General features: G+C 39.1%; 1 protein-coding gene across 2 annotated transcripts in view; it reads left to right on the top strand.

The window, feature by feature from the left end:
• Positions 1-15,254, top strand: part of SPP1 (secreted phosphoprotein 1) — a 79,179-nt gene that overhangs the window by 19,127 nt on the left and 44,798 nt on the right. The gene's annotated exons all lie outside the window — the stretch shown is intronic.

Genomic DNA, 15,254 nt, shown 5'->3' on the forward strand with positions numbered 1-15,254 from the left:
GTCTTTCTGAACCTCTCGCCACAACACCTCATAGTTATTTTGAAACAATTTCATATTTGATTCTGCAACCTGAACTCCAAGATATTTTACCTTAGGTACAATTTCAAAACCTGCCCTCCTTTCAAGCTCATGTTTACGATCTTGTGTCATATTTTTGACTATCATTTTAGTCTTTTTTAAATTCAGTCTAAAACCTGAAACTCTACCATAATCTTGTATAATGTCATTCATCAGGATTGTTGATTCCATTGGTTGTGATAGGGTAACCACCAGATCATCTGCAAATGCCTTTATTCTATAATCCTCTTGCCTTATCATTATACCTTTCAAAATTTTTGAGTCCCGTATTGTATTTAGCAAGACTTCCAATGTTAAAATAAATAAAAGTGGGGACAACGGACATCCCTGTCTTGTTCCTTTTTCAATTTTAAACTCTGTCGTCAAACTTCCATTAATAATAATCTGTGCTTTTTGCTCTTGATAAATTGCTGAGATCGCCTGTGTAAATTGGTCCCCAAAGCCCATCTTTTTTAAAGTCTTTAGTAGAAAATTCCAATCCACTCTATCAAAGGCCTTCTCCGCATCCAAAAAGACCAGCACTGCAGAAATCTGTTTATTCTTATCAAGATATTCCAATAAGTCTATTACTTGCCTTACATTGTCCTTCATGTATCTGCCCTCAATAAATCCCGCTTGGTCCTCATGAATCACCTTTTGGATTACTGGCATCAACCTGTTGGCTAATACCTTCGCATAAATTTTATAGTCTGTGTTCAAAAGAGATATTGGTCTGTAGTTCTCTGGTTTTTTAGGACCAACTTGTTCCTTTGGTATCAAAGATATATAAGCAGTTGTCCAGGATGGGGGTATTTTACCCCCTTGTTGAATATTGCAAAATAAATCTCTAAGTTGTCCCACCATTTCAGCTTGTAAAGTTTTGTAATACACTGCAGTCAAACCATCCGTGCCAGGAGCTTTAGCTGTTTTTAGCTGTTTAATTGCTACTATTATCTCCTCCTCTGTTATAAGATAATTCATTCTTTCCTTTTGTTGATCAGTAATTTTTGTAACTCTCTTATCCTTTAAATATTTTTCTATAAGTTCATTCTGCACCTCTTCTTTAGCATATAGTTTAGTATAATAATCCACAAAAGCTTCTTTAATTAATTTTTGTTGAAAAATTTCTTTCCCTCCAATATCGATACTGTCAATAGTCCGCATACTTTGTTTTTTCCTCAATGTGTAGGCCAACCATCTGCCCGGTTTATTAGCATTGCAAAATGTATTATGCTTCGCGTATTGTAAGCTTGTTGCAACTTGTTCCGCCATAAGCATTTGGAATTGGTCTTTCAAAAGTTTTATAGCACTTCGTATTCTTTCATCTGTTGGGTTTTTAATAAGTAACTGTTCTTTATTCTTTATTTCCATTTCCAACTCAGATCTTTTCTTTTGTCGGAACAGTCTATGTTTAGAATTCATGTAGATAAGTACCCCTCTCATATAAGCTTTACTTGCATCCCAAACAATTTCAACTGGGGTACCTTTATTCAAATTTATTTCAAAAAATTCTTTCAAATGCTTTTTAAGTTCTATTATATTTTTTTCATATCTAAACAAGTTCTCATTTAATCTCCAAGAACGTCTCTCAACCTTATCCATCTCGATTTCTATCCATACAGGACTATGATCAGTCAAAGTTCTTGGAAAAATCTTTGTTCTTTTTGTCTTAACAAGTAGATCATTTGACAACAAGATAAAATCAATCCTAGAAAAGGATCTATGTCTATCAGAAAAAAAAGTGTAATCCAATTCATTTGGATTATGTATTCTCCAAACATCTTTTAGTTCCATATCTTCTTTCATATCAAAAAAGGTCTGTGGTAATCTAATTCTAGACTTTGCCAAGCTCTTTTTATCTAATTTAGAATCAATTACTCCATTCCAATCTCCCATAATTAAAATAGATCTGTAGTCCCATTGCAATATTTTAGTATGTAACATCTTGTAAAAATAATCCTGTTGTTGGTTGGGAGCATAAATTCCAATCAAAAGAATTTGCCCATTTGCTGTAAACAATTCAATTGCTACAAATCTACCATCTTGATCTACTTCTATAACTTTTGCTGTTAATTTTTTATTTACATAAATAACCACACCATTCTTTTTCTGCGAAGTTGAAGATATATAATGTACTCCTAGTTTTGAGTTTATCAAATATTTTTGATCTTGAGTTGTAATATGCGTTTCTTGTAAACATATTATATCATTATTAAATTGTTTCAAATATGTAAATAATTTTTTCCTTTTCTGTGCTGAATTCAACCCATTGACATTCCAAGATAAACACTTAAAGGTCATTAGCCTCTTTCTGGAGCGCAGAGCAATATGCTTGAAGTTCATCCGAGAGCTTCGATCTCGCTCCTCCCATAGCGCCAATCTCTTGTGCAGTGCTCTTAACTGCCTTCTTGTCTTGTCTTTCCTGTTGTTGTTGTTGCTTTTGTTTAAGTAGCTTGGATTGAGCTCTAGTTATACGTTGATCTTTAACTTCAGTCAACTGAATCAAATCCAAAATTGGAGAAGAATCCAGCAATGGCTCACTCAGAATACCTCCTTCTGCACCTTGCACGTTTTCTAATTCCTGCTTAGACTGTTCTTTCAATTGCCTCTCTTCACTCTCCTTAATCTCCAAAACTGTAGATGTACGTGGAGATGGTGTTCTTTCCTTAAGAATAGTACTGTAAAAGTGTTGCGCCTTCTCCACGGTATTCAACCGATATCCTTCTCCCTTATATCTGAAAATTACCCCAGCTGGTGCATCCCACCGGAAGGGTATCTGTAAATTTTTCAATTCCTTAACAAGAAAATCAAATTCTTTTCTAGCTTTCAGCATTTTAGGAGGTAATTCTTTAAAAATTACAAGCCGTGAGCCCCCCACTTGTATAGAAGTGTGAAAAGATTTTTGCAGGATATCATTTCTAATTTCTCTCTCAGTAAAGTATATGACCACATCTCTGGGTAATTGTCTTTGCCTGGCCACCCAAGAGTTCACTCTGTAAATTTTATCTATTTTATGAAATACCAAATCAGGATTAACTTGTAAAATCTTAGCCAGGGCTTCAGAGCAAACTTGTCTCAAGTCCTGTCTTTCCTCCTCTCGAATTCCCCGAAGCCGTATGGCAAATTCCATCGCCCGGAATTGTATCATAACAATCTCATCTTCAATTCTCTGCATTTTATTGTCAACTTCATCAATTTTATAGTCATTATCTTTCATCCTAACATTAACTTCTGATTTAAATTCTTCAACTTTAAAATCAACTTTCCCAATAAAATCTGCCAGGCCAGACGCCACTTCTGATATTTTTTTGGTCACCATAATTTGATTCTGTTTCACCATGTCTTTAACTTCATTAATTTCCTGCAAAAATTCCTGATGTGATTTTTGAAGTTTATCATCTATCTCCTGATGTGATTTTTGAAGTTTATCATCTATCTCCTGTTGTGATTCTTGAAATTTATCATCCAAAGTTTTAGAAATAAATTCTTTTAAATCTGCCACATCAAATTCTTTTTTCTGAGTTTGTAACTGTTGAGCAGGGGGAAGTTGTGTTTGATGTTTATGTGTGGGGGATCCCCCCCCTGATGCCTTCCCTTCCTGCTTCTTTGAAGCCATCGTGCCACGTAAGCTAGTTTTTTTGAAGAGGGAAGTTCTTTTTCCTTTCCCTCTTCCACAGAAACTTCTAAAGAAGTCCCCCAGATTTAATCAGGTGGAACTAGAATAAAGCAAAGTCAAATTTTAGCAAAAGAAATTTTTTCTTTAGATAGAGCAACTTTGTAGCAATTTTACAACTTTGTAGCAAAGCAGGGAGGCTTCACAAATCCACTTTCACTAGCTCGTTAACTCAAACGCTGGACGCCATTTTTTTTCAAATCACTTTCACTCGCTCACTTTCTCTTTTGATTTAAAAAGTCAACAAAGCACCAATACTTGCAGTTTTCAAGTTTCTGGATTCAAGTTGATATTTCCGCTGTTTGTTAAAATTAATTCCTCTCACTTTAAAAGTTTGCTGCTGCCGGCTTGTTCTGCTGAAGGCAGAATCGTCCCACGCCACCCGGAGTCTCCGCAGGTTGGAAGGGAGCCACACCTGTTTTCGCCCCCAGAAGCAATTCCCTGGGGGGGTTACAGGGGCTCAACCTGTACCCTGCTGTCTCTGCTCCTGCAATCTTCAAGATTTCGGAGTTTTCGAGCCGCACCTCGTTCGCGGGGCGGCTCTACAGGCGGCGGGGCTGGCGGTCTTTAAAAAGTCACCGCCGTCGCCGAAGCTCGCAAACCGGAAGTCCGAAGAACCACCACAATCTTCTCTTTGCCAGCACTTCCTCTACACTCAGTTGCTAGAGCTTTTGTAATCTTTCTTTGCCATGTCTCCATGACAGGAGGATGAGATAACTACCACCAGCCCTGGCATCCTTAGGAGAAGCTTCACCCAAGCTGTGATCTTCAAGTTCAACATAGGACATTGCTCATTAATGATCTAACTCATACAGCAGATCATTCCTTGGGCCAGATTTTGCAACGGGGTCAAGAAAATAGCATTAGGGCTGATGGTGGTTCCATAATCCTTCTGTCATGGATACTATATACTATTTTATCTTTAAATTGAAGATGGAAAGGGTCATCAACATAATTTCGTGTAAATTATCTCTTGGGAGACTAGAATGTCATTTGCTTCTTGGAGCATCTTTGAGTGATCAAATGAATAAGACTACTACAACCCAGATGGTCCAAAAGTTGAAAACCTGAAGTACAAGTGAGGCTACAATATTGATATAGATCAATATATAGATATGTAGCAATGAGGAAATAATAGGGAAGAAACAGGATTTAATAGTTCTTTTCCATTAAATACTAAAGTTATTATTTACCTGAACAATTTCAAATTGTGAAGTACTGGATTGATAATGATTCCATCAATTGTCAATTGCTCATGTCCATGTAGAGTGTGATGCTATGCTTGCAGTAGTATTAGGGGAGAGATCCAGAACATTGACTGTGTCATGATTTGGGGGACCTTTTTTTCAGCTTCTGAGATTTGAAGATATATTTAGGTCACCACATGTAGTTTCAGTCCTTGTCCGTCTTGGCTGTTATGATCTGGTTGTTCACAGATCCAAGTTGGAGTATTGCCTTTCTTACTCATATAATTACAATCTTTTTTGTGGGAAATGGAGGCAGTCGAATTTGAGATGAAGACGTCCAAGCAGTTGTGGTGACTTGGAGATTAGCCTGGAGTCTCTAAAGGCATGGATGAGGTTGAGCATGTTAGAATTGAAAGAGAAAGGAAACACAATAAAGAAGATGAAAAAGTAAAGAGATAGACGTTGAATTTTTCTCAGAATGACAAGCATTCTGAGAACAGCCCTACTTAAATTAACATCAGACAGCTTAACCAAAAAGATTGCTAGGAAATTTTGTGAATGACACCCTAGCAACATCCCTGGCTCCATTTTTCTCACTAAACTGCAACTATTGTGTAGGTTGCAGAGAAAAAGGGAAAGAGTCCTTCTTAAAGTTTTCTTTTAAAAAATACCAGCAACCTCCAGTTCTTCCTCATCTCACTCTTGGCCTCAGTCGGAAGAATAGAAGGAGAGATGGAAAAATGGGGCTACTCTGTCAAGGGATTAAATACATCTGCCTTGCTCTCTTGCTAAATGGCTTTCAGAGTTCACTGTAACCATTGTTTAAGGAGCCCTTTAATTTTTCCTCCCTTTGTCCTCATGTTCTTCCTTGGAGGACAGATCTGTAAGTTACTCTCTGAGCTTTTTCAGATGAAGAACCAAATGGTGATGCTTACTTAATCTCCAGAGCTAATCTTGGAATTCATTCCTTTGGGAAGTTCTCTTGGCACGTCGTTTATTCTGCAATCCTGAGAGCTCCAAAATTGTGTTTAAAAAGTTGTTGTATAGCTGCTAAGCTCCTCAAGAATGAGTGACATTTATTTGTTTATTTATTGTTTGTTTGTTTATCATTATCTATGCTGCCTATTTCACTAATATAGAATAGAATAGAATAGAATAGAATAGAATAGAATAGAATAGAATAGAATAGAATAGAATAGAATAGAACAGAACAGAACAGAACAGAACAGAACAGAACAGAATTCTTTATTGGCCAACTGTGATTGGACACACAAGGAATTTGTCTTTGGTGCATATCAGGGTGAAATCCAGCAGGTTCTGACAGGTTCTGAAGAACCGGTAGTGGAAATTTTGAGTAGTTCAGAGAACCGATAGCGGAAATTTTGAGTAGTTCGGAAAACTGGCAAATACCACTTCTGGCTGGTCCCAGAGTGGGGTGGGAATGGGGATTTTGCAGTATCCTTCCCCTAGAGTGGGGTGGGAATGGGGATTTTGCAATAACCTTCCCCTGGAGTGGGATGGGAATAGAGATTTTGCAGTATCCTTCCCCTGCCATGCCCACCAAGCTATGCCCACCAAGCCACGCCCATCTAGCACACCATGCCCACCAAGCCACGCCCACAGAACCGGTCGTAAAAAAATTTGAATTTCACCACTGGTGCATATGCTCTCAGTGTACATAAAGAAAAAATAAAATATATTCATCAATAATCATAAGATATAACTCTTAGTGATAGTCACAGGATACTAATAAGCAATCTAATCATACTAGGAAGCAATAAAAACAATATAAGTTGTAAAGATACAAGCAACATGGATATAGCCATAAGTGGGAATAGATCGGTACTAGTAAGGATGAGAAGAAGAATAGTAATACGATCTTAGTAGTTAATTTGACAGTATTGTGGGAATGATTTGTTTAGCAGAGTGATGGTGTTCGGGGAAAAACTGTCCTTGTGTCTAGTTGTTCTGGTGTGCAGATGCCCTATAGTGTCATTCTGAGGGTAGAAGTTGAAACAATTTATGTCCAGGATGTGAAGGGTCTGTAAATATTTTCACAGCCCTCTTTTTGACTGGTGCAGTATACAGGTCCTCAATAGAAGGCAGGTTGGTAGCCATTGTTTTTTCTGCAGTTCTAATTATCCTCTGAAGTTTGTGTCTGTCTTGTTGGGTTGCAGAACTGAACCAGACAGTTACAGTATATAGGTGCAGATGACAGACTCAATAATTCCTCCATAGAACTGAATCAGCAGCTCCTTGGGAAGTTTGAGCTTTCTGAATTGGCACCGAAAGAACATTCTTTGTTGTGCTTTTTTGATGACGTTTTTGATGTTAGGTGTCCATTTTAAGTCTTGAGATATGATAGAACCTAAAAACTTGAAGGACTCTACTGTTGACACTGTGTTGTCTAGTATTGTAAGATGTGGTAGGAGGTTTTCTTCTAAAATCTTCCATCATTTCTATGGTGATATGATGACTCTGGTCAGCTACCATTTATCCCTACCATTTTACTAATCTGCCTATCACAAGGGTACCATATTTAAGCTGCAAAAAATGTAAAGACCAGGGGCAGGCAACAAAGAAGTACAGGTAGACCTACTATCCTAACAAAAGGGAATTTTTCACTGGTTCTCTCTGCTAGAAGCACGGTGCAGAGCTTAGGATTCTTCATATTAAGATCTATCCGTATCCTATTAATACTGTGGTTCTGATTCACGGAAGTCCAACATCAAGAAGAAAGAAGGGGCTGTTGTTGTTTCCATAAAGGCCAGGAAGGAGGAACCAATATAAGACTTCTCTTTCTGATGCTGGAGCTTTCCAACCTCAGAAGGAGAATCTGATTTTATTATTCCTAGGAAACTGATGGGGATTCACTTGAACGAAGGGGGCATCTTGTCATCTATCATCTCTTTCAAAAAGGAGAGAGCACAGTGGTTTATGAGGTTAGGGCATTGGGATGACAATCGGCAAGCTTGTGTTCGAGACCCAGTTGCTGCACCAGGAGGGGGTGAGCTCCCATCATACACTCCAGCTCCCGCCAACCCAGCAGTTCAAAAGCAGGCAACTGCGAGTAGATAAATAGGTACCACTTTGGTGGGCCACTTAACAGGAATATGAAACTGGGTGTGTCCCTCTCCCCAGGCAACAGTGAGGTCACCCTTCAATCCTTTCAACCTGGAAGCACAACACAACTGTAGTCATTTCAGAAAGGAACTTCAAGGGCTGAGAAACCAAGTGATAAAACATGTTGAGGTCATCTTCCCAAGCAGACTTGTGCCTTTGTGGTCTTAGTGATGTCCCAATTCTGTTGTGAATCAGAGATCATGGAGCAAAGTTGCTTAAGGATTTTTTTTAATCATCCAGACTATGGGTCCAAACAAAATTATCTCTCAGTGTTTCCAAATTCTGCAGTGCAGGTTTTGGCTCTATATGGTTCCAAATACATTTAGCATACTTTGCATACAAAAATTAAAATACATTTTAAAAATATATTTACATTTACACATTTGCATGTAATTTTTTTTTTTAATTTTTTGATATAATACAGAAGCAGAACCAAATGAACTAAAATCAACAACTGATAAATATATATATAAACTATCTATTAACTGACTGACCAACTTATAAAGTACATAAAGTGGCCTAAGATGAGACAGGTGAAGGTCTTTTGTGTTGTAGATAAGCTGGCCCAGCCTTTCTGGGCAGGGGTGGGTTCTACTTACCATTACTACTGGTTCGCAATGGTATAGGACCGGACCGGACCGGGAGCAACCCACCACTGTTTCTGGGGCTATTAGCAAAGGTGGGGGCTGCTTTCCAATAGCACGTTTCTCCTTTTCTCATCCAGGGAAGTATAATATTCTGCCTTTTTATTATTTCCTAAAATATTTCATTCTTCTAGGAGAGGGGTGGGTGCTAACTTCCTACCATAGGCTTCACTTTGTATTCCTCTGACTATCCCATTCAGGGGTATGTGGATTGCAATTTTCCACAGGTATACATATCTACAGTAGTGTAGATAAACAATGACTTATCAGAACCATAAGATTGCAGTAGACTGGATAGTCACTGGAACTGGAGATGCATTCATGTTATGGGCCTTGCCAGTTAAGATGAAATTCTTAATAACGCGACCAACCTGCCCTTCCACTCCAGCCATGCCAACAGGAAGATTCTGGAATTCGGTATTTGTTACCTATGTAAACATGTATGTAGATGGACACGGTGGCTCAGTGGCTAAGATGGTGAGCTTGTCGATCGAAAGGTCGGCAGTTCAGCTGTTTGAATCCCTAGTGCCGCGTAACGGGGTGAGCTCCCGTTATTTGTCCCAGCTTCTGTCAACCTAGCAGTTCGAAAGCATGTAAGAAATGCAAGTAGAAAAATAGGGACCACCTTTGGTGGGAAGGTAACAGTGTTCCGTGCGCCTTTGGCATTTAGCCATGCCGGCCACATGACCACGGAGACGTCTTCGGACAGCGCTGGCTCTTCGGCTTTGAAACTGAGATGAGCACCGGCCCCTAGAGTCGGAAACGACTAGCACATATGTGCGAGGGGAACCTTTATCTTTACCTATGTAAAGAAAGGAAACAGAATTAAATCCTACATCAAAGTAAAGTTTATGACTCCGTTTCTTCCAAGACTCCGATTGGTATGTTTCTTCATTATTCACTTTAGGCGATGACAGAATGGGGTACGGGATGAAAGACAACTCTGGCTTATTCCTTATGGAGGAGTTTTTCCCGCCACTGGCTGTGAAAAGAGTGGGCAGCACTGCCAGAGGAAATCAACCATCATAAACCAAAATCAGAGCAGCCCCATTGGGAAGAGATGCAATAAAAGCACATCAGGACTGAAAATCAGGACAGCAAATTTCATGCCAGTTATAGTTTCCTGCCAAATCAAGACTAGATGGATTCTGCCCACAAATCCCTGTTAGTCTGCATGTTACCTCAGACTGTTTAATCTAGCCTGCTCAGCACAGACTGTCCTATTCACCTTAATGGCTGCAACCTCTCACTTCACAGTCACTTAAACTCCGAAAATACTTTCTGGCTGTTAACCAAATGTGGTGCAACTTGATCCAAAGAGGTCACAGAGTATTATGAATTACCAAGATTCAGTCACTGGGGATGAGGAACTGTCTGTATCAGCTACACCACAACTTCCTTGTATTTTATCTTTATTTTATTTTTTTTTGCCATCTTACAATTTCCCTCATGGGAAACAATCAGCAGCTGCCAATAATGAACAGCGTCTTTATTTGCCTTTCTAGGATAGTATGAATCAAAGCCCACCTCACCTGTCTTCTCTATAACCCTGTAAAACCCACCTGGGCATTAAGAAGACCTTGGTATGATATATGTTTAATGCTGTCTGATAAGTAAGGTTTCACATCTCTGTCTCATGTGATCAGAATACAAAGCATTTTAACGCCAGAGTGGTGAAGGGCCCTGGGACAGTTGATTCCTAAAACTCAATGGCAATTTCCCCTCACTTCCCTGTCTTTTTCTCCCTTGTTTCTTGAGCAAACAGTTATAGTAGTTTCAAATCCAAGGGTGAGCACAGTGGAATACAAATCACGAGTTAAGTTACATAACCTTGGCAGAATTTTACTCATGTACAAATGGAGAAGAAATGGCAGGTGTTCTCTTCTCTTCTTAATTCATGCTCTGACCCAGCTCCCCAAACATGACAAACCCTCTGAAGTGAACTCAAAGATTCCTTTATTAGGAGCGCCAGCAGCCCCAGCAAAAAGTTTCTCTCTCACCGCAGGCTAACAAATCTGTCTGGCAGGGAGATGAATAGTTGTCTGCCACATCTATTCATCTCCGCGCCCTGCCTTTTATCCCCAGAGTTAGGATGGGGCTTTGCTAGCAGCAGTGGCTCTTCCATCCCAAGGATCGGCCCACAGATTTCCACTGCTCTCCTCTCCTCTGCCTTCTGTGCATCCATGCGTCAGGCACTGGGCCCAATGGTTCCTCATCTTCCTCATCAGCCACCTCCAGACTTGGGGACTGTTGACTCTCCATCTGAGGGCTGATGGATGGCCCAGGCTGTCCGTCTGTCTCTCTCTCTGACAGCTCCATTCCCTCTTCCTCCTCAGAGCTCTCAGGTTGTCTTGATGCTGACCCTCACTCCCACACCTCCTCATTTGATTCAGCTGCTGGAAACACTGGTGGCCAAGAGGACACAACAATCCAAGTCAGTTATTTCCATTGTAGGCTTCACATTTATTTTATTTTATTTTTTGCTTCCTAAGGAGCTAAGCTTTTGAACAGTTATTGAATAGATAATAATAGCACTTAGCAACAGCACTTAGTCTTATATACCATTTCACCATGCTCTCTAAATGGTTTACAGAGTCAGCCTATTGCCCTCTACGATTTGGGTCCTCATTTTACCGACCTTGAAAGGATGGAAGGCTAAATCAACCTTGAGCCAATCAGGATCGAACTCCTGACAGTGAGCAGACTTAGCCTGCAATACTGCATTCTAACCACTGTGCCATAATCAGTACAATTCCACTGATGGCAGTGAAATGTTCTACTCTATGCAGTGGTGACCTCCAGTATCAATGGAGATTATACCAAGATATTAGATAGGATTAAAATAAACCAAATGAAATATCTTCAAAGCTCCACCCAATGAAGGCATTGATTTGTTCCTACCCAATCCAGGCAATCTGAGAAAGAATAACCATTCCAATCTTCTTTTTTTCTTTGCAATGTAAGGGTTAAAGAAAGGGTTAGAAGAGAAACCACACCCAGATCCAATTAGCAAGAGGTATGAACTGTATAGAAAATACACTTCTGTTTGGTTATGAAGAAACATCCCCAAAGTCAGATGCAGACTAACTTTTAGCTACACACCTTCCTAGCAAACAGCAAATTTTGAAGCTCCAGGTAAAGAGGATTCATTTTAGGATGAGTAACCACAGTTTGCATGCTGGAGGCTCCTAAAGGAATGCTGGGAAACTCTGTATTTTAAAGAACATTTGAGGGAGGGGTGCAGAAATGCCTTTCTCTGCCTGAGGCTGTAGAGACCCAGCACAATCAAAACAAACACTATTTGTGAAGCAACACTGACAGGGTAAGCCACTAGTATATTAAAAATAAGAGCAAACCCCACTCCCTTCTAATATCATACTGATTATGTTACCTAGCTTGGTAATGAAATGTCTGCAAGAAAACCATCAAGCTCAGAAAGCACCAAGGATCCCATATTTCAACCCTGAGCTACAAATATTCTCTTCTATCGATAAGCACTTTTTGGTTAGAAGGACTCAAAGCCTGCCTTATATGAGATGGCTTCCAGTGGATTTCATTCTAACTTTTGATATGTTTTCTGTAAATAAGGAATGTAGAATTATAATGGCTGAGTCTTTGATCCTTCATACATCAAAAAAAAAAATGCGAAGTTAAGAATAAACAAATAAAAAAGATTTGAAAAAGAAAAAGCTCAGGAAAGAAATAGAGTGAAAGTACAAGAAAGAAAGAGGAAAAGAAGGAAAACAGAAAAAGAATGATTTCCAGCTTGCTTTGGTACAGATATAAGTAAACAATAGATCAAATTTTTATTCTGAGATTAACAGTTGTTTACATTATTTCCATAATCCCATATCTAATCATCAAAGCCCCATATCAACTATTAATTTCAGTTTCGCACAAAAAGTCCAGAAATGGTTCATATCGCTTTAATCACTGTTTGGTGAGGAAACCACAACTGATTTATTTAATTGCACCAAACTCTAAATAAAACAGGAATGGAATCTAGACTCATGCTTCTCAACTTTGGCAACTTTAAGATGCATGGACTTCAATTCCCAGAATTCCCCAGGCAGCCTGAAGTTCACCCATCTTAAACTTACCAAGATTGAGAAACAGATAAGGATTACCCATTCCTCTTTTATTGGTTCTTACTTGAAGTTTGTGACTTTTCTCTTTTGGGGAGGTGAGTTTTGAATTCTCTTCCTCCTAAAAAAGAAAACTGAAAAATACTTTCCCTCAGATCTGGAGAGGGAGGCTGGCCCATTTCCTAACTTTTATATTATCAGGATAATATACAGTTAGTAATACAATTAATAAACAACCTTGCTCAAGCTTCATAAACCTAGAAAGAAACTCACGTGTCAGACAATATTAGCATAAATTACTGTAATTAAGAATAATAAATCCCTGGGTTTAGTTGGCAGAAACCCTCTAGACACTGTCTGAATAAAGAACTCCAGTATATAACAAAAGTGAGATCATGATTTTGATCAAAGACAGTGCTGCCAGATCTCATCTTCAAGGTGCTTTGGATTGTTATTTAATGAAGCTTCCAGAAGGATTAGCTACAAACACAGGTGAGCAATTTTTCTCAATGACACATAGGCCTTCTCTTGTTCTTTATGGACTTGTGGTTCATCTGCCTCTTGAAAGCTTGGAGGACATTCAGACAACCACCCAAAACCATCAACCTGTCCGGGAATTTGGATTACACTCCTGTCTGCTTCACTTTCCACCCAATTACTGGATGTCAACATCAACTAGTCTAGATTAGTTTAACAGGATACAGTAATGTTTGCAGACAGCTCTTACTAGTAGACTTTGGTGATTTACTTCCAGAAATCATTATAAGCTTGTCATTCTTAATTATCCCGATAGCACTCAATATTTCTTGGCCACCGGTAAGTCAATAAAGCATAGCCAAAATAAAATAAAAAAATCCATCAACACATTCTCAAGGATAGTCTTTGACTCTACTGAAATTAGGGCGAGAGAGAGAGACAGAGAGAGAGAGAGAGAGAGAGGGAGACATGTCAAAGTCTTAATGTATCAATACGGCAGATTGAAGAGGGAAAAGCTAAAAAACCCATCTTCCTTCCTTAGTCCACTTTTCCTGTTGTACACATCTTCTATACATATCTAGGAAAAATATGTGTTTTTATATAAATTGAAAACATGACAGCCAGCTGGATGGGTCAATGGGCCAGTCCATAGTAAATATGGAATAAAATATGGAAAATAACAGAATAAATAAATTTGGTGGTGTTTGTAGCACACGATTAAAACCTGATCCCTTTGATGTGTGTGCAACATCAACACTTGCCTCCAGAAGTTGTGGGTACTCCAACACTGGAGATTTGTTTAAGAAGAGATAGGACAACCATTTGTCTGAATTGAATACAAGCTAAGTGGACATGACCTTCCAGATGACCTTCACTCTGTCAAGGACCTTGGAGTACTCATATCAAGTGATCTAAGTGCCAAAGCCCACTGTAACAACATCGCCAAAAAGACATTAAGGGTTGTAAACCTAATCTTGCGTAGCTTCTTCTCCGGTAATATTGCACTACTAACTAGAGCATACAAAACATTTGCTAGACCAATTCTTGAATACAGCTGATCTGTCTGGAACCTGCACTGCATATCGGACATTAATACACTTGAGCACATCCAGAAATATTTCACAAGAAGAGTCCTCCACTCCTCTGCTCACAACAGAATCCCTTATGCCACCAGACTTGAAATTCTGGGTTTAGAAAATGTAGAACTACGCCGCCTTCGGTATGACCTAAGCATAGCTCATAAAATCATCTGCTACAATGTCCTACCTGTCAATGACTACTTCAGCTTCAACCACAACAATACATGAGCACACAATAGATACAAAATGTGAACCGCTCCAAACTCAATTGCAGAAAATATGACTTCAGTAACAGAGTTGTTAATGCCTGGAATGCACTACCAGACTCTGTGGTCTTATCCCAAAACCCCCCAAACTTTAACCTAAGACTGTCTACTGTTGACCTCACCCCATTCCTAAGAGGTCTGTAAGGGGCGTGCATAAGAGCACCAGCGTGCCTACCGTCCCTGTCCTAATGTTTCCTTTAATTGTATTCATTTTATGTATTCAATTCATGCTTATATATATTATCTAATATGTACTCGACAAAATAAATAAAATAAAATACTATATAGTATGGCCATGTGAATTGGTAGGAATGAAGTAGGAACTAATCAAGGAGAGAAGCAACCTAGAACCAAGGAGAAATTTCCTGACAGAACAATTAACCAATGAAACAACTTGCCTTCAGAAGTTGTGAATGCTCCAACACTGGAAGTTTTTAAAAAGAGATTGGATAACCATTTCTCTGAAATGCTATAGGGTTTTCCTGCCTGAGTAGGGGGTTGGACTAGAAGACCTCCAAGGCCCCTTCCAACTCTGTTATTCTGTTATACTCAAACAAAAGACATAGGACTGCAATCCATCCTGCCACAATCACCATCTTGATTTGTTTTCCACTTCACACACATACACACATTTCCAGCAATGCTGAATGGCAAACTAATTAT

The sequence above is a fragment of the Pantherophis guttatus genome, chromosome 8, assembly GCF_059756535.1.
Source record: "Pantherophis guttatus breed Tessera chromosome 8, ASM5975653v1, whole genome shotgun sequence".
Lineage (NCBI taxonomy): Eukaryota > Metazoa > Chordata > Lepidosauria > Squamata > Colubridae > Pantherophis > Pantherophis guttatus.